Genomic DNA, 19,900 nt, shown 5'->3' with positions numbered 1-19,900 from the left:
TAGTGAAGATGCTGTGTAAGCCTAAATTTTGGGCCACTGTTTGGAGTTCTATTCTGTAGAGGTTTCTCCTTCATGGTGTACACTGTGTGCATCAATCAACTTGCTTAGTTTCCTATGTCTAAAAAAAAATCAAGTTCATTATTGTGAAGTCTCTTGATAACATATGACGAAACCACTGTATAAACATTTTTGGAAATGATTTTTTGTTTTTGTTTGTTCTTAATCGAAGTCCTGCTGGCCACCAGTTTTTGCATGTCCCTGTTTGGATTCCATTTTTGCTTTTATCCTAGGAAAATGGTATAAAGCTTTTAAACTGACACCCCTGTCTGTGAAGCTGAGGCTCTCCCTGTCTACTTATCAGAGCTGTTAGTGTTGAGCAGATCTGTAAAACATTTCAGGTGGCTCTCAGCTCATTATACATGCTCAATATCATATTAACATCATTGGTATATGACCACTTCCCTGTTAATTTTGTAATAAATCTCTTTCCAAATGCTGGTCCATTAGTATTGCTACTGTAAGATCAGATACATGGGGCTTTTCATGGGAAAGCCTTGTGAAAATGTTTCATTAAGCATTTTTATGGTGTGTGTAACTGAGCCAATTCTACCTTGAAGGAGACTTTGGCATACACATTTACTGTAGCCCTGATCTATCCACTGAGCTCAATATCTTTGACAGAATTTGAAACTGCAGTCACGTGTGCTTCTATTAAGAATACCCAATAAGAGTTGTCTGGGTTCAAGCATATTGTTAAGCGAAAACTTTCTGGTAGCTATGGTCAACATTGGTTTGCATCTGTGAGGATGGTGGCATTTGAGTTGAAACCATAGTCTACCTATTATCATGCCACAACTTCCCAAAAAAGGAAAAGCAGGAAGCCACGTTAAAAATAAAGAAGAAAAATACAACAATCTGAGGTTGCATAAGGGAAGAGCAGCATATAAGGCAAGTGAGGATGTGAAGTCTCCTGTTGCTTGAACAATGGCCCTTAGAAGGCACAATATCCAAGGAATATAAGCTCTCAGGGATAGGAAGCTTATTGTTTTCTGTAGTTGCCCATTTCTTCTGCAACAGACCTCCACATAGCTTTTTCATACTAATTTCATTGTGACAGTTCTCTAACAGCTATTATACTCATTTATTATGATGCATTTTTGACTGAAAAATATTTGATTATATCGAAACCAATCATTTACAGCAAAATGGATAGAACTGGTATATACCATGTTAAGTTTAATAAGTCAGACACAGAAAGGCAAATATAATGTATATTCTTTCAAATGTGGAAATTAAAAACAAACATATAAAAACAAACATAAAAACAAAAACAACAAAGAAGGAAAACATGGGGGTTGGAGCGATGGTTCCATGGTTAAGAGGGCTTGTTGCTCTTGCAGATGGCACTTGATGAGCAGGTAATATTGTAAGGGAGGGTGCAATGGAACCCCAAACTGCTCCATGGATGGGAAGAAGTATAATCGGAAGCTTTTCTCTGACCCTCCCCATCTCGAAGCAGTTTCCAAATAATCACTCAGAGGCTTATATTAATTCTAAATGTTTGGCTGATGGCTCAGGCTTATTACTAACTAGCTCTTATAACTTAAATTAACCCATTTCTCTTAAACTTTGTATTGCCGCATGGCCCTGGTGTTAGTGGTCTGCTGGCATCTTGCTTCTTGGGTGGCTGGTTCGCATCTCTCTGATCTCTGCCCTTCTTTCTCCCTCTGTTCAGTTTGGCTTTCCACCAAGCTATATTATGCCTGGATACAGGCCAAATCAGCTTTATTTATCAACCAACGAATGCAACACAGATTCACAGTGTACAGAAAGACCATCCCACAGCAAAGAAGATTTATTATAAATATGAAACTGTCATGTGGCTATCTCTCTGTTGGTAGAGATAGAATAGCCGGAGGCATTTGGGGAGAATCCAAAGTTGTCATGGTGTACAGTTCTGATGGTGGTGGTGGTGAGGGTGGTGCAGAATGAGTAGTCAAAAATTCAGAGGAAGACTTGCCAGTTAAGAGCAGGTAGTTATGGTGGGGAAGAAGCTGTAGGCTAGAACAGCCTGGAAGTTTAGGTCTAGAACACTTGATGACTTTTAGGCATTTCAGGTGGGTATTAACTGGGACCTAAGGGGCCTGAGGATGGGGCTTTGATATGTAGCTAGGTGCCCCATTTGTTTGAGATAAGGGACAATAAGGGAAGTGAATTTTCTGGGCAGACAGAAACCATTTCACAGGTTTCTAAAGAATGCTAAGTGTAAGTTATCTATCTGCCAGCAGTCCTGCTGAGTCCTAGCCTGAGCAGAACCCAGACTGTCATTTAGGACATTGTCAGTGGCACTGCCATTTGGGGGGTTTGGGACTGAACAAACATGATGTTATAATGATGCTTCTCCATCACCTACAGCTCTTGCCAAGTTCCAGTGAGTCTGTTAAATTTTTAAATGGTCTTCCCACACATGCCTTGTACAGAGATATGCTCTGCTGGTGACCCCATGGCGACAAATGTTAGTCTGATTGTTCTCATTTGTCCCTGCAGCTTTCGAAGGTCACACTCACTTTGAGTTCCCATCCCCAGTGTCAGCAGATTTGTGAGGACATGTTCACTCTAGATTCAACATTAAGCATCAATCCAGTGTTTATTGGAGACTGCATGTGTGGTCTCAAATGCTAAAAATGACGTTATCAAGACCAGGTGATATATGAACAGTGCTGTCTGCCTCCCTCCACCCCCCCCCCCGACACCTCCAATTTTAGTCACTGGAGATGAATAGTTGCATGGAAGGGATTCAGAGATTCTGATTCATATAAACTGTTTTCCTCTGTTCTGGATAAAACTAATACATTACCAAACATAAATGATTGATTTACTCACTTGGTTTACTCCTCTTCAAATGTGATTAATGTAAATCTCTGTACTCATGAGGCTATAGGTATCCTGGGGAAACAATGGAGCATGAGGGCAACCAAACTGCACTGTGGCAAACTCATGGGAAATTTTGTATTGATGTCCAGTATCTTCATACAACACTAATTATTGAGGATATTTTAGAATAAGTAAAATGACTTTAATTTCATGTTGAGTGTGTTGCATTTTCAAGTTGCCACTAAGTTGATATGCATATTATATGTATATTTAGGAATTTGTAGCTGACCAATAAACAAAGGCAACTGTTAGGTATTTCCTTTGCAGTTTGCACACTATTAAACTGACTGAAATAAGAAGCTCTTCACTAGCTGAGAAAGTTTAAATATTTTTGCCTGTCATCATGGCTGTTGTGACAATCTAATGAATATTAGCTATTTTGTAGAAACAACATAATGGGATAGTAATTTGACTTTTTATACTTTCTCTTTTTTCTCTGATCTTATTCCTTTTCCAAACATGTTTTCTTTGCACTTGCTGTTTTATGACTGCAGAGGAGCTCTGCATGGTAGAGAAAAGCTTTATGCAGAAGACTTCCTAGGGTGTCCCCAAAGGCCCTTGATGATGCCAGTTATCTTAGAAAAGAGGAGAGGAGAGAAGCATACTCCACAGGAAGAGGATGAGGGAGGCTCAGTCCTCTCATGGAATCAAGACGGCATTTCCAGCTCCTTAAATAGTAAAGGCCTAAACAACCCAGCCTTGTTTCTGTGCTGAAGAGGTAGGTGTGATGGAAATTCCTCAGAATTTTTTAGAGGCTGCCTGGCATGTCTTGATATAGACAGAGCCTAAGAACAAGTGACCTATGGAAAAGAGATTGTGAGTAGCTGATCTTATCCCTGAAAGGGTCATGTTGCTGTAGACTAGTATATCCCTTATTACTTCCCACAGAGATCTCTAAATCTTTACTTCTGCCCATGTGGTACTGAGGATTGGACCCTCATGCATACTAATTAAGTGCTGTCCCACTGAGCTCTATCCCTACCTCTCACCATTCTGCTCTGTTCCTTTGTTTTAACTACGGGACAAGGCCTTTTTAACCTTTTGAGGCACTTCTCAAACTTGGACTCCTCCTGCTTCAGTTTCCCAAGTAGCTGAATCCACAGAGCTGCACCCCAGGCCTGGCTAAGTTAGTTGAGAATATTCTGGTGGGAGGGGTGGGAACTTTTCTCTAATCTTCAAGATCCTCCATATCCACATCTTGGAGTGGGGTATCTTCTGTGGTTTGGGCTGACTAGTCCTGGTTGGCTTGGAGGAGCCTTCTATTTCCATGGCTGCCGTTTCTTTCAGGGCAAGGCAGATCTGCTGCAGGGGTTGTCAGAGCTTCTTTCCAAACAGAGTAATGTTGGCAAGTACCCTGGATGCCTGCTTCTTGAGGCAGTGAGTGCCTCGTGGGGGTTGACTCTTCATTTTATTGAGACCCTGGCCACATGGTGCTTTAGTCACTGATTCCTGGTTAGCTCCCTCTTGAGCTTGAACAGTTTCCTTGATCAACTCCATCTGGGAATGTTTGATCTTTCCTTCAAGAGCCCAAAGGCTTTAATGATACATTTACATTTAGTGGGTTAGTGGCCTACATGCTTCTTCTCATTGCCCCATATTCCCCTGTTACGGCTTCTCTCTAGGAAGGTTTATCTACTTTTGTAGAATATTATTTTAAGATGTTACATTCATTTATGCTGTGGAACAGTTGCTCAATGATGCAAAGATGCGCTGCATTCTTTTTTAATTAATTAGTTAATTAATTAATTAATTAATTAATCATTTTACATGTCAACCACAGATCCCCCTCTCATCCCTCCTCCAACTTCCCCTATCTCCACCTTCCCCATCCCTCATCCCTTTCTCCAGAAGGTAAGTTCTCCCGTGGGGGGACAGCTACACCTGGCACATTCAGTTGAGGCAGGACCAAGCTCCTCCCTGCTTTATCAGGGGTGAGCAAGCTGTCTGACCACAGTCAATGGGATCCAGAAAGCCAGCTAATGCACCAGGGATGGATCCTGATCACACTGCCAGGGGCCCTCAAACAGACCCAGCTACACAACTTTCTCCCATATGCAGAGGGTCTAATCTGGTCCCATGCAGGTGATACAGCTGTCAGTCTAAAGTTCGTGAGTTCCTTTGAGCTTGGTTCAGTTGTCTCTGTAGATTTCCCCATCATGATCTTGAATCCCCTTGCTTATATAATCCCTCTTCCTTCTCTTTGACAGGACTCTTAGAGCTCATCTTGGTGCTTAGTTGTGGATCCCTGCATCTGCTTCCATCAGCTACTGGATGAAGGCTCTATATTGACAGTTAGGGTATTCACCAATCTGATTAACCAGGGTAGGCCAATTCAGGCACCCTCACCACTGTTGCTAGTAGTCTAATCTGGGGTCATCCTTGTGGATTCCTGGAAATTTTCCTAGCACCAGGTTTCTCTCTTACTCCATAATGTCTCCTTCTGTCAAGATATCTCTTTCATTACTCTCCAACTTCACCCCATCCCCCAGCTGGACCATCTTATTCCCTTATATTCTCATCCATCATCCCCTACCCTTTATTGTCCCCCCCCATCCCTAGTTTACTCATCAGGGTCTCCTCTGTTTCCCCTTCCCAAGGTGATTCATACATCTCTCTTAGGGTCCTGCTTGTTTCCTAGGTTCTGTGGATCTGTGGAGTTTAGTCTGATTATCCTTTGCTTTACATCTAGTATCCACTCTTTTATGTTGTATTTGTTTAACTCTGTGAAGCTGTGTCACTTTACCTGTCTAAAACACCTGATTGGTCTAATAAAGAGATGAACAGTCAATAGCTAAGCAGGAGAAAGAATAGGTGGGGCTGGTAGGCAGAAAGAATACATAGGAGGAGAAGATTGAGGAATAAGAAAAGGAGAGGAGGACTTCATGGGCCAGCCACCCGGCTACACAGCAAGCCATGGAGTAAGAAGTAAAGAAAGGGATATAGATTAGAGAAAGATAAAAGCCCAGAGGCAAAAGGTAGATGGGATAATTTAAGTTAAGAAAAACTGGCTAGAAATAATCCAAGCTAAGCCTGGGGATTTGTCAGTAGGAATAAGACTCTGTGTGATTTATCTGGGAGCTGGGTGGTGGGCCCCTGGAAAGCAAAAGAGCCCAAAGAGTAAACAAGCAAACAAACAAAGAAAGAAATGACAAAAAACAAAACAAAACAAAAAAACCCAACCAACTTCAATCTACAGAAGGAAAGGTAGCTGCCATCTCCTGGTGAGATACCACTAAGGCGGTACTGCAGAGAGGGTCTCCTCCCTAATGTTCTGGCAGAAGCTATGAAGGCGCTTCTTTGTCGATTTGCTTAACTCTGTTATAGTCTTGTTGCTACGGGGGAAATAGCATATAACAAATAGCTGTGCATCAGTTACTTACCCTCCCTTAACACAGATTGGATATCACCCTTAAATAAAATTGTTTTTAATTTTTAAACGTGCGAAGCAATGCTGACAAGTAAAACAAAACAATTGCCCTATATCAAGTACATGTGAATTTTACTTTTTAACATGAAGGGATCTTGAGGTGTCAGACAAATGTTGCAGGTCAGTGGATTGTATTTCCATTTCTGAATCATCTTGAATGGACACATGTTGTGGCTCTTGGACATTCAAGTGTCACTAGCAATCATAGGCATGTGTTCTCATTTTCACAGTGAGAAAAAAGAAAAAAAAAAAAGGGAGCTGAAAACTTGTCAAACAAAGCCCTCCTAACTGGCACTCAGGATCTGCCCAGGTCATAACTACATTTCCAATTCTATTCGATTACCAGGAGAAAATGTCCTTGTGCAACAGGTGGGTGGTTATCTGCTTGTGGTCTGGGTGTTCTTTTTGGCTGGGTTGATTTGAAACACTCACAAGATCTCCTCTGCATGGTAACTAACTCCACAAGGATTCAGTTGCCATGCAACTGCATGGTATTCTCCATAGTACTGCCTTTCTTATGATTACAGAGTGAGGAGCTTTTATAGTCATAATAATACCTTACAGTCATGCCAGGCCTTTTACATAAGAAGATCCCAGTAGAGTGAATAGAGTTGTTCTTTATGTAAGTCTTTTCACCAAGCACTAAAAATATGCGTGCTTCCAATTTAGCTACATGGCAGCCATCCTCTCCCAGTTAAAATATACAATAGATATTTTGGTAGGAGGTGAAACCAAGGATTGTTCATCAGATTTAAAATGCAAAGATATTTAGGAGGACATAAAGATGTTTCCATTAGAAAGTATCATTGGTATTGCATTAAGGAGGCATCTCTACTGACAAGTATTTGAGGGTATCTTGGTTAGTTCTTGTCAACTGGACACAAACTAGAATTACCTGGGAAGAGGGAATCTCAGTGGGCTGGCCTGTGAGAATGTCAGTGGGAGCATTTTCTCAATTAATGATTGATGTGGAAAAGCCTAGTTCACTTTGGTTGATGCTAACCCTGGACAGGTCCTTCCCCCGAGGTCTCTACTTGGATTCGTGACTCCAGGTTCCTTCTTGGGCTTCTGCCCCAGCTTCGTTTCATGGTGAACTGTTAGCTGTAAGCAAAATAAGCCCTTTCCTCCCTGAGTTGGTTTTAGTGACTGTTTTACCATAGCAATAGAAAACCTAGCTAGGACCGGAAGTGTATTACCTTTGGAAACCTAGAAGGGTTCCTTCTGCTTGTGTGTGGAGTTAGGCAGTAATTGCAAAGAAGACCAGGTTGGGTATGACTGAAGGACTCAGGTTTGTGGAAGAAAGCAGTCACCACAGCTTCATGGGCAAAATTTTCTCTTGATAATTGTTCCAGAAACTTATTCTATTTCAAATGTCCTACATTTTACCCTGTTGAGGGTCTTTTTCATATTATGTTTAATCAGTTAAGCAGATATTTTGAAAAAAAATAATCAAGGTGTTTTAAGAAGTTATTTTATTTCTTTCTTTACTGTTTTGTTTTCAAGATAGGGTTTCTCTATGTAGTTCTGGTTGTCTTGTGGAACTCACTCTGTAGACCAGGCTGGCCTTGAGCTCAGAGATCTACCTGCCTTGGCCTCCTAAGTGCCTCACCACCACCTCCTGGCTAAGAAATTATTTTTAAATTTTTAATTATGTATATGTATGGGGTCAGGTGTGCTTATGTGTACATGAGTGAAGGTCGCCAAAGAGGCCAGATGTCTGAGATACTTCTGGGGCTAGAGGTGCAAGAGGGTGTGATCCAGAAAACATGGATGATGGAAGCTGAACTCGGGTTCTCTGCAAGAGCAGTAATCACTATTAGCTCTTAACCCTTAGCTGCTAGTCTATTTCTAGAACCCAAGATTTTATTTGTTTGTTTGTTTTTCTTTTTAATTGAGCGAACAAGATTTTCTCAGAATGTGAGTACGCTGCTAGTTTCCCTGAAAAGTATGAAGCTAGAGTTTTTCTCTCCGGGTCCTGCCAAGCCTCAGCAGTCCCTTTTAAAATAAACATACAGACACTTATATTATTTAAACTGCTTGGCCATTAGCTCAGGCCTATCATTGACTAGCTCTTACTCTTATACTCAGCCCATTTCTGTGAATCTGTATGTCGCCACATGTCCCGTGGCTTTACCTTCTGCCTTTACATGATGCTCCCTGGGTGGCAGGCTGGCATCTCCTCCTCTCTGCCTTCCTGTTCTCTCAGTTCTCCTCTCTGCTAGTCCCACCTATACTTCCTGCCTGGCTACTGGCCAATCAGTGTTTTATTTATCAATCAATCATTCATAGCAAAAGTACACTGCTTAGCCTTTTGAAGTAAAATGAAAACAATTTTGTGAAGGGAACAGAACTGAAAAGGTCTTGATTTCAATTTCAAGTATCCAGCTAAACACAAAATAATTTGAAAGTAAAAGCCTTATTTATAATAGCAAAATCGCTTCTTTTCTTGACAGCATGTCTTCTAATGTTCCCGGCCTCCTTTTGAAACCCACTCACTTTTGGTCCTTCTGTTTCTGCTTCAGTTACTGCAATCTATCAGCACTAGAATTATCCCTAACATGTCTGTACTGCACCAATTGTCTAGTGTTAGTTGTTCTTTGAAATTCATATGGCTCTTTGAATGTATGGCTGTCCTGGTTAAGACAACTTTTTAAGTCTCTTGTGCAGCTAAATTTGACCATGAATCTAAATTCTGACTTGGAGTTTTTTTGTAAGAATTGGGTAGTGATGATTCACGCAGGCTTCAGGTTATGATTTCTCCCTTCTTTCTGGAACTCAAAAAATGGTCAGTTCCTTTTAGTAGCAAGGACAGTGACCTTGAGTGTTTAGAAGTGTTGATCAAAATGTGCTTCTATGCCCAGAGAGTTTGAATTTAGTCTGTATTTAAAAGAAATCAAGCCAAGATATGAGAGAGAGAGAGAGAGAGAGAGAGAGAGAGAGAGAGAGAGTATGATTAAGCATTCGAGGCTCTACTTTCTGTACCTGAGCTTTATACTTGGCTTTCTCTGATGACCACCCACCCCTAGCCCTCTTACCAGTGATTGTTCAGACCACCAATGAATGATAAAGGAATTATGAAATGAGCTCCCCCCCCAAAAAAAAAAACTGGATCTGTGTCAAAGATTTTATAGAGCTTATAACCTCATTAGGACTTTCTGTAAGTGAAGAGAGATGAAATGTTGCAGATCCAGAGAGAAATTTTCTTAGGCTGTCTTTGATATTCTTTGCTCACTTTGGTATCTGATGAACATCTGTCCCTGGAACTATAGGTAAGTCCTATTGTGATGTGAGTCAGTTCTCTTCAGGGTTCTGACCCTGAAATGCTACCATGCTCCAGTAGAGGGTCCCACACTCATATGCATAGGTAACCATAAAATGACAAAGGTGGTATTATGGCAATTTCAAAAAAAGAGAATGTATGAAATTTGGGAGAGAAAGTGGTGGAAGCGATAGAGAGGAACTGGGAGAGGACGGGAATAGATTTGTTCATTATGTGACTATGTAAATATTAAATAAAATATATTAATGAAATACACTAATAGATGTCTAGCTGGCACCAACCCAAAGGCTAAGAATGTCTTTAGATATCTAATGTCTGTATTAGAGATGTCTCTACTTTGCTATAACCTATTCGTCTTAGTTTCACACCAATATATTTTTAAAATATCTTGAATTATGACTTTCTTTTTTTGTTGTTGTTCTTGTTAAAACTTCAAAAAGTGCAATCACAGTGTAATATTAAATTTAGGGTAACCTGAGTTTGTTCTCTCAAGGCAAGTCACTCATATTTGACACCGGAATAAAATCTGTCTTATTCCCTTTGGCATGACAACTATATTTTAACATGGACTCAATCTACAACAGTATTTTTCAGTAGTTGAGCTTTATATTTTCAAGTTGACTTAATTCTGGTTTCTGTCATGAAGATTTCTGATTCATCAATCCATGTAGACTCTGTGACAAGAATGATTGACTTTGGGAACACAGAACTGCCTCCTATCATCCAAAGCCAACAGATAATAAAATCACAGGTAAAGAAAATTCCTAGAATTCTAATGTGAGTTAGGTGGGAAATTGAAAAGAGAATCAGCTGAAGATTTGGTATTGAATTTAGTCAGTCTTTCTATGCTTGTCTGTATGCAAAGACACATAAGTAAATCTAGAAAGCATATAGATGCATATATTTGGAAGAACAAAGTACTATACTCAATTAAGAATTTAAATCATTTAAATTGTTAGTTGCACATAGTTATCACAAATTTCATCTTTAGATCTGCACATAAAAATATATTGCTTTGTTATATTTAAATATTTTATTTTAAGGTTTTAATTAGGTCTATTTGTGAATGTCTGTGTGTAGTCTGTGTGTAGCTTTGTTCACATGAGTGCTGTGTGCACAGTAGCCAAAAGAGGGCATTGGATCCCTGGAACTAGACACTCAATATGAGTCTGGGAACTGTACCTGGGTTCTCTGAAAGGATATTAGTGCTTTTTCCTAGAGAATCATGTCTCCAGACTCTGACAATATATTATTTTTAATCAGATTATAATTTGTCAATATTTAAATATATTTCTTAAAGCAAAAATAACATTCTGTTAAATACATACCACTAATTCAAATGATTGGAAAACAGCTGACTTTAAGCAAAGATTACTCCATATTCAATTATTTTGAAAATTGTAAATATGTAAGGTCCTTTAGTATTTAATAAGGATTTTGAGATTAAGGTATTCTGCATGCAGTAATTCACTTGGGTTTTGGTTTCTGCTTATTGTAAGAACATATCATTTATATGTTTTCTTTAAAAATTGTGTAGAAAATTATTACAGATAACGGTTTAAGTATTTTATTCAACAGTTTCCATTTAAAATAACTATGGTGATAAACATGAGTTCTTATCACATAGGCCATTTACTTTTAATTTACTAATGAGATGGCCACACTGGATTCCCCACACAAAATCTATTTAATAAAATAAAATTCAAAATGAATATTGAATGGGTAAATGTGATTGCTGCTCAAAACTGATGACTTGAGTATCATCCTTGCAACTTTTACAAAGGGAAGAGGAGAGAACCTGACACAGAAGTTGTCCACTGGTCTTCATAGTCAGGTGCTTTGGCCCTTATACCCACACAAGCATGTCTCTCTCTCCCTCCTCCCCATGCCATGTCTCTCTCTCTTTCAACCCCCCCACCCGACACAATAATACTAAAAATGTAAATACTTTTCATCAAATTTCAAGTTGATAAAACTATCAAGCTTGTAAAATTTGAATTATGGTAATGCATTGACTATTTTACATACATGTATGCTCCAGTGTGTATATGTTTGCATATTTACATATTTCCCATGTTGCAGTTAGGAATTTACCAAAGTTGAATCTTCATGGTACACTTTTATATTTTCCTGTTTGTCTTCTTATTTTTTAATGAGCCATTAGTGAGTTGAAAACAATTTCAGATTATAACTCAACAAATAAGGATTCAGAGGAACTAGAATTTCATGAAATCTATTTCATCTCAAGTCAGCTACATGCACTAAGTGATTTTCCAGAAGAACATGCTAAGAAACACATTCCAGCATGGCATACTATTTCCTAGAGGAAGAGCCCCAAAACTAGCCATAGCCCATCTCACCCTGTCCCATCTGGGTCTGGTGGGAGGAAGAACGCCACACGGGAGCCCAACAATGTATTCTAACCACAGCATTATCATTGATACAGCATTTAAATCACACATTCCATGTTACTTTTCTATAAAAAAATACATCTTTAAAAATTAATTTTATTTTTGGTTGTGAGCCTAGCCCTTAATGGCTGAGCCATCTCTCTAGCCAATGTCCCCTAATGGGGCCATGACAACCATGTGTGGTGCAGAGCAGGCCCTGCCCTTCACTGGCCCTGGATAAGCTGGCCCTCCCCCTCACTGGACACTACAGCAAGAGAACTGACCCACACCCTCAAGGGAGACCATCCCCCCTCCCCACTCAGGAGAAATCATTCCATCCCTCACTATGGGCATGGGAGAGCTGACTCAGATGGCATGGGCATAGGAGATCTGGTTCTGCCCCTTGCCTGAAGGTGGCACCCCAGTGTCCTGGAACGACCAGCTTGACTACTACCCTGACCCACACCTGGGCCTGGGATTGGCCCATTCTAACATCTACCCCATCTAGCACTTGCTGGAGCTCCTGAAGAAACTGGTCCTGTAGATTGGTAACCACAGGAGCTCCATGACGAGGGGTGGCCGCAGGATATCCCAGGGGAGTTCCCGGTAAGGATCCAGAGATGATAGTGTACCAGAAACCAGAGGCCTTGAACCAGACCAGTGACTCATTACAATGACCATTTGCTAGTAAACCTGATTGGACAAAGGGGTCTACTCTGTGACACACCATGGTTCACTATGCCACCAAGATGAATGAAGAGGTGTTGGAGAGGTGGGAAAGAGGGAGGAGAAAAGAGTTTTTTATTTTTTTTTGTTATTGTTGTTGTTGTTGTTTTTTGGGGGGGTTCTCTTTGTGTTTGTTTGTTTTGGTTTGGTTTGATTGTTTTTAATTTTTGTTTGGGGGGAGGGCTGCTGCAGAAGAGAGGTGAGGATGTGGAGGGACTGGGAGGTGAGTGAAATTGGGTTGCATGATGTGCAATTCCCAAAGATTCAATTAAGAAATTGTTAAAAAAAATAAGTTTAAATATTTGTCTCGTGCTGTGGAAGCTAATGTATTGTGATGCCTTTTTAACAACATACTGATAATTTTGATAAGATTGTGGTCTTTTGGTATAGTCCGACTAGTTTTGTAACTCCTATTTTACTATCATGGATTACAAGTATGTTTATAGAAATAACTCATTCTAATATCAGTACATAATTGAAAGTTTAGCAAAGGTCTCAAAATGCAACCCATTTGTAGTCCATTTGGTACACGTAATGGGCATGAAGCTGTCCTCTTCTGCATTTCATTTAACTCACTCAAAACTTACACATCACATGTCTGTGTGTGATTCTTCTACCAAAAATGTTTTGTAAAATATATTCCTCCTTTTGTTATACTGGTTGAGCCATTAAAAATGGTGCTTGGTAGCAACAAGAAATGTATAGAGGAAGAGGGGAGAGAGAGGAGGAGAGGAGAAGGAAGGAAGAGGAAAAGAGAAAAAGAGGGAGGGAAGGAGGAAGGAAGTCTGTCTAGCCCTCTTTTAAACATTTTTTTTTCCTTAAGTGACACTTACTGATGCCTGTCATTCATAGCTCCTGGAATAGAGTTGCCTTCTCCCTAGAACTTGATTATAATATCAGAGACAGACAATAAATAGACGACTGAGTGTATTATTAAGTCAGCAATATTTAATAAAATGCATTAAAGATAATAAATTGGGGTTATAGGAGCTAATGTGTGTTTTGAAGATTTTCATTTATTTAATTTTCACAACACTATCTGGTAGATACTATTACCTTTTTTGAGTGAGGAAGCTGAACCACATAGGAGGCGAACAATTGCTCAGATTTCTACAGCCGGAGACTACAGTGGAAATATAAATCCAGGTGATTATAGCACTCGGTGCAGACTATTTGGAGGGAAGACAAAGGTGAGTTTAACCTTCAGGTGGAAGGTTTGATGGGGCCAAGTGAATATGAGGAATTTGTGTCCAAGTCTATATAAAATTCTAACCTAGATCTAGAAGAATATTAAATGATTTCTGTCTATGGTCATATTTTGTGAATGTGCTGAGGTTTCCAGCTTTGCTTCAGTGATCAACCCTCCATGGTCTTTTTCATCTGCCTTAAATTTCCCTCAGACAACTATTATTAGATGAAATGATCTAAATGAGGTAAAGACACAAGAGTTTCAAGGACTCTATTGTATACTCCAGCTTTGACTGGTTCTTCCATGATTCTCTGTAATTACCAGTGGATATTTTCAAATACTTACTCACTCTGCGTGAATGTAAGCAATAATACCACATCCCCATTCTGGTGAGATTTTCATAGCATTTGATGTCACAGAAGTTGAAAGAGAGGCCAAGATGTAGCTCTGTGTCATGTAAAAGTGATACAGAAAGCTGACCCCTCACCTGGCCAATAACACTGCAGTGAGTTTTTAATGTTTTCATTAGAAAAGTTGTATTTTCACTTGCAATCAACTTCTTAATTTCTCCAAGATCCTATATGACCAGTGCTCACACTTGTTTGGCTTGCCACCTCTTTATTGCAGACACTGCCAACTCAATAATACAATGCAAGTCTTCCATCCCCCCAAACTGCCTAATCCAGCCTGCTCACTGCAAAAATAAAAGGAAACCCACAGGTTCCAAAGGGGACAGATTCAGGGAACACTGTGGAGGATGGAATTTAACACTTTACAACAAATTGCCTTATTAAAATATTATAAAATAGTCTATACTTGTAGAAAATGAAATAACTCCTATATCTATTTTTTACAAAATATAACAATGCTACTACTCAGTGTAAACAAAATTAGCCCTGACCATTTTTTCGGTCTCAAACAATTCTCTGTGCATATAGTAGTTGCATAACCTCAAGCACATCAATTTAACTCTCTTTGCCTCAAGATTCCAATTAGTAAAATGAGAGGAATTAGAATGTCTGTCTCATGAGAACAGTGTGGTTATGGAATGGGTGAGCTAAGGGGAGCACAGCACACAGTGAACATTGCACATGTGTTTGCTGACAATGCTGTTATCATGAATGTTATTCTTGTACATAATTACTGTTACCATTATATGCTGTGTGCTGCTAGGTTATTTTTCATATAAATTAGTTTTTCAATTACTTAGTTCGATGTCTTGTATCCATAGGCATTGAAGTGTGAACTGGGATGCAAAGGTAAGCAAATGCATGCAAGACTCCTGTTTCCATAGGGCTTCTATCTTAGAAAAAAAAATGGCAAAAGTAAAAGTAACTACAAAACTTACAGTCAGAGTGGTAGTTTGAATGTAATTGCCCCCATAAGCTCATAAGGAAGTAGCACTATTAGGTGGTTTTGCTGGAGTAGATATGGCCTTGTTGGGGGAAGTGTGTCATTGTGGAGGTGGGCTTTGAGTTCTCATGTATGCTCAAGCCATGCCCAGTATTTCAGTTCACTTCCTGTTGCCTTCAGATCAAGATGTAGAATTATCAGCTCCTTCTCCATCACCATGCCTGCCATGTCCCACCATGATGATAATGGACTAAACCTATAAAAATGTAGGGTTTTTATATTTAACCGAGCCACCTCAGTTAAATGTTTTTCTTCATAATAGTTGCTGTGGTCATGGTGTCTTTTCCCAGCAATAGAAACCCTAATTAAAAGAGTCAATATATATATAAACAAATGGCAATAGGTATTTTTGAAAAATTAGTTTGGTTGGTATGATGAGTGATTGTGTTAGTTTTCTTTTTCAGAGTAGAAAATCAGGAAGACAAGTCAGGACTGGAGGACATGAGGACCAGGAGTGAGATCTGGGGCTTCCCAAATTTAGAAATAAAAATTTTAAATCAGCAAAGCTATCAAAAAGGGGAGGTCACTGAAATAAGAGGAAAACCAAGAATGCAAAGTCATGGGAGGTTAGGTAAAATAATATTTCAAGTGAGAAGATGAATGAAAAAAATGTTGTTTGGATTTTGTAACATAACCAAATAGTAACTTGTCAAAGATATATTTAATAATAGCCATTTTTTCCATTCTGTTTCCTGTTACTATTATGAATTTGTTAGGCAGTAGGGTGCTGTTTGGGGAAGGCACAGGAGAAGGCAAGAGGACTGAATATGGCCAAAGTACATGATCTACTGAAATGAAATTTTTACTAATCTTTATAATAAACAGGTTTTATACTCCTATTCCTGCCATTTTCAGGATTAATCAACTCAGGCCAGGAGAGGTTACATGTTTTGTGCATTGTCACATGAATACAGATAAGGCAAGTAGTGCAGGAATATGGCAGTTGTAAGGACAGTTCCCTTGCCCCACTCCTTGTAATATCTACAGTCAGAGAAATGAAAATATTTTTACAGGTGTTGGAACAATTAAATTTTCCATCTTCTAGGATGTATAAGCAGGGAGCTTTTAAATTATTGCAATTATTATGCACAAAAAGCCTCAACCATGGAGTTTAGCACTCATTTCATACTTACATTAGAAGTAATGTTTCATGGTCTGTGCCCACTGAAACACTAAAACACTATCAGATTAACCTGCATTTTAGATGGACATGCTCACACAACTATCTATTTCTCCTCGTATATACCAGCATGACAATTATTAAAACCTGACTCTTCACTGATTTAATTTACTTTTTAGTCTTACTAAAATTAATCATCATTTCCTCTACTTATTCTCCATCTTATTTTCTTATTTAATTATTGATGCATTCCTGGTACTTTTATTGTCCAGTATTTTAATGATTTTTATTGCATGTATATAATGATTTTTTTTAATATTATAACCATATGTAACTAGTAGATCTCATATACATATTGTATTGCAAATAATTTCCCATTTTTATAATTCACTTTATAATATTTACTCTTTAATTATATTGAATATTTATGGATTATTTTTCTTGATTTTCATTCAGTTTCTCTGTCTTTTGTGTTATCATTAGGTAGACCATTTCCAGTTTTCTTTCCCTTTTCCTTCCTTCCTTCCTTCCTTTCTTCATTCTTTCTTTCCTTCCTTCCCCCTCCTCTCTTTATCTCCCTCCATCTCTATCTTCCTTTTATCATCTATCTTGAATATATCAACTATAAATTCTGTCAATTATCTACTACCTATACACTAATCATGAATCTACTAACCATCTATCAATCATGGATCTATTTATCATCTACGTATCATCTATCAACATCTGTTATATATCTGTCTGTCTGTCATCTATTTGTCACTGTCTCTCCATAGTCATCTCCTCCCTTATATGAGGACCCATGAAGAGTGACATTGACTGAGCCTGACAATATTGGCAGCTGGACACATGGCTCCCATCCTCTGAAACGTGGCGAAATCATGTTCTGTTGTGAAAGACAGCCAATCTACACTGTAGATTCTGTGGAATCTGTTTATAGCAGCCCAAATTGACTAAAGAGTTTGTGATGTAACCCAGACCTCTGCATATTCAACAAGACCCCAAATATTTCCACTGGGAGGTTCTGTACTACACTTTCAATTGCAAGTGTCTAGATTCATTTTATACTATGAATTATGAAGTGACTATATATGTATCCATTTGCATTTCTCTAACTTCATTAATTCTTAAAACGGATGCTTGTCTTGTGATATAATACCTATACATGCTTTTCTTAGACTTTCTAACCTCTTCTATTGATTTACAGTCTTATCTCATACAAGTAAATCAATGTAGTTTTATAAGGTATTTTAATACTCAGTTAAGGACATATGTGCCAATAGCTATCACATTCTTTCATTATCAATCTTAGTCAAATTTAGGTCACATTGACTATAATGAATTTATAAAGGCATCACTATTTATAAAATTGATTCTATCTATTCCAGAAGAAGCATTTCCATTTCCACCACACTTCCTTCATACCTCTGTTATAAACTGCACCTCCCAAATGCATATATTGAAGCCCAAATCCCCAAAGGCAGTGATATTTGGGGACCAGATTTTTGAGATGAAATTAAGTTTAGATAATGTTGAGAGGCTGAGATCTTGAGACTGGATTAGTTGATTTATATGGAGAGGAAGATAAACCAGCCCCTTCCTTTCAGCAAGCCAGAAAGTGTCCTCACGAGGAGAAAAGTCTACAAGCACCTTGATCTTGGCCTGAAGAGCTAGAAATATGTAAGGCATGCAGAGTGTAGTATTTTTTCATAAACCTCACAGTATTCCAAAAGAAATTTGTATCTCCTTTGAATAGGAGCCACATGTTCGTACATCCAGTGACTCTTCATGTGGATTCCTCTATCAACTCTAGTCAATTTCATATTAGAAGTCTGAATTTTCAGGTGGTGCAAAAAGTACAGATATTTTCTTAAGCATTTAGCACTTGGCTTACAACATTTATTTTTAAATGTTCATTTATAGTTTCATGCTTAAGATGACCTTTTTATGTTCATCCGATAGGTACCTTGAAGTTCGTACTTCTGTGCAGAATATGCCAACTGTTGAGGCCTGGAGGTTTGTATACTTTCAGCAAACCTCCAACTCTGGTGGCATCTACATCACTGAGCTCGAACTGTAAGGACAGAAAGGAAAATGGCATTCCTTTTTACACAAGCCTATGTGAATAATTAAGCAGATATTGTAAGCAGTGTATGATAAAATTCTCATGACTTTAATTTTAATCACTCACGGGATATTTCATAGAACATACAGCAAGCGCCAACTTTTGAGTGCGGTGAGTTAGGACAGGCTTTGAAGGGATAAGCAAGCTGGAGTAGATATGACCCAGTCAAAGAGAGAATTTGTATGGTTGGACTACAGGTATCTGCTCCACTGGTCATGGGGTGTCTTTTTACTAGCAATTTAAAAAATTTGAGAATAGATATGAAAACATCTATATCTATGAACTCTCACTAAAGGATTCATTCCAATTATTCAAAGGAAGCAGTGGTGTCCATGTATGTTATCTTTTTTACTTTTCTTACCACGTGAATGTGCCACAGAACATCAGTTTGTCCCCAGATGCTATAAGTTTAGTTTTGTGAGTATTATTATACTACTAGTCATTATTTAGTCGCCAAGTACCTGGGTTGGGCAGTACCTGTACCACACACATCTCGCCAGCTCCTATATATGTCATTAGTGTGGCTTCTGCTGACATTTAAATTTTTGCAGGCAAAGTAAAGAGGGATAAATGGTTCTTATTCTCTCAAGACTTCTGCTGCTGGTGCTGGGTGACTTAGCCAACCCTATTGGATGAGAAGGAGATTAGCTTTTTGCTTAATGAATAACTTTGTTATAACAGGGGTTCATTTCCCTAAGCTAATTGTAATGAATAAGAGAAGGAACACAGGTCACAGGAAAATACTAGGAAGGCTTTGTTAAAAACTGTGACAAAACTTCAGAGAATTCTTGGTGCCTCCTGAATATTAGTCAACTGGATTGTTCTATGTCAGTTATGAATTCTATCATATACGTGACTATTACACATAAAGGTATTCCTCCTATCTGGCTGGTTTATAGTATAAGACACATTTCTAGAACTCTCCTCCCTCTCTGAGTTTACAGAAGTGGTCTGTTTAACCCATAAAGCACCAAATTGTTGTTGTACAACAACAAGAGATGACTTTACTCTGCCTTAAGAACTTTTAGAGAACTTTCATCTATGAGACATCCAATATCTGGTTTCCTAGGAATACCAGAGACACTTAGGCACTCTGTGAAGATAGAAAAAAAATCATCACATAACTAAACATCGAGATTTTTGGTTATTTATACTTTTTTACCCTCATGAAGATTTTCAATTTTAATCATACTTGATGCATATTTTTCTGACATGAAGCTGATTTTGCTTCTAAGATTATTTGAAAATTAACAATAGGTCATTTCTGTTTTATTCATTGACATTTGAAAAAATAGT

At 38.6% G+C, this 19,900-nt stretch overlaps 1 long non-coding RNA gene across 1 annotated transcript; it reads left to right on the top strand.

Annotated features, from left to right (window-relative positions):
* Positions 1 to 10,291: 10,291 nt before the first annotated feature.
* LOC143268301 (uncharacterized) lies at positions 10,292 to 15,207 on the top strand. Its single transcript, XR_013044056.1, has 3 exons — positions 10,292 to 10,392; positions 13,804 to 13,947; positions 15,178 to 15,207. It is a non-coding gene; the product is annotated as an uncharacterized LOC143268301 (long non-coding RNA).
* Positions 15,208 to 19,900: the final 4,693 nt, after the last annotated feature.

Source organism: Peromyscus maniculatus, chromosome 13 (genome assembly GCF_049852395.1).
Source record: "Peromyscus maniculatus bairdii isolate BWxNUB_F1_BW_parent chromosome 13, HU_Pman_BW_mat_3.1, whole genome shotgun sequence".
In the NCBI taxonomy this organism is placed as follows: Eukaryota; Metazoa; Chordata; class Mammalia; order Rodentia; family Cricetidae; genus Peromyscus; species Peromyscus maniculatus.
The sequence above is the reverse complement of the archived record's forward strand: the minus strand, read 5'-3'. Positions and strand labels throughout refer to the sequence as shown.